The sequence below is a fragment of the Orycteropus afer genome, unplaced genomic scaffold (genome assembly GCF_000298275.1).
Source record: "Orycteropus afer afer isolate SDZICR_OR568_19922 unplaced genomic scaffold, OryAfe1.0 scaffold00063, whole genome shotgun sequence".
In the NCBI taxonomy this organism is placed as follows: Eukaryota; Metazoa; Chordata; class Mammalia; order Tubulidentata; family Orycteropodidae; genus Orycteropus; species Orycteropus afer.
In genome coordinates, this window is record NW_006921650.1 from 10,653,619 (window position 1) to 10,654,332 (window position 714).

Below are 714 nucleotides of genomic sequence, written 5' to 3' on the forward strand. Positions count from 1 at the left end.
AAAAAAAAAAAGAGAATTGTTTAGTTACAGAACTTCTAAATAGAGAGAAAATTAAGACAATATCAAGAAAGAACAGACTATTTTAAACTTGGGAAGATGATAATAAATTATAAGGTAACTTCAAAGAAAATAAAGCAAATCATAGACTCAGTAAATGCTGAAACAACAGCAATGAAGGAAATCTATAAACAAAATAACCTCAGCACAAAGAAATCAAGATCACCATACACACACAGCTTGTAAGTGAATTTAACCACCAGTCAAGAAACAGAGTAGCAGAATGGATAAGAACACATGACCCTACAATATTCTTTCTACCCTAAATACCAAGATCAAAATAGGGTGAAAGTCAAAGGATAGGAAAACATGTATAAAGCAAATAACAACTGAAAAAGAACAGGGTTGTCAATATGAATTTCTGAGAAAATAGATTTTAAGGTAAAACCCTTCCTGATTTTAAACCATGTAGTGTCCTCTTGTTCCATTTGAACAACAGCCTCCTGGTCAAGGTACAGACTATTCATGAGTTCAATCAAGTGTTTGGGAATTCACACTCTTCTCAATGTTATTCATAATTTGTCATGATCCACACAATTAAATGCCTTTGCAAAGTCAATAAAACACAAGTAAACATCTTTCTGGTATTCTTTGCCCAGAGCCAAGATCCATCTGACAACAGCTATGATATCCCTTGTTCCACATCCTCTTCTGAAT

The 714-nt window shown here is 33.2% G+C and overlaps 1 protein-coding gene across 1 annotated transcript in view; it reads right to left on the reverse strand.

Annotated features, from left to right (window-relative positions):
- ZNF804B (zinc finger protein 804B) overlaps nt 1-714 on the reverse strand; it is a 163,702-nt gene that overhangs the window by 28,489 nt on the left and 134,499 nt on the right. The window lies entirely within an intron of this gene.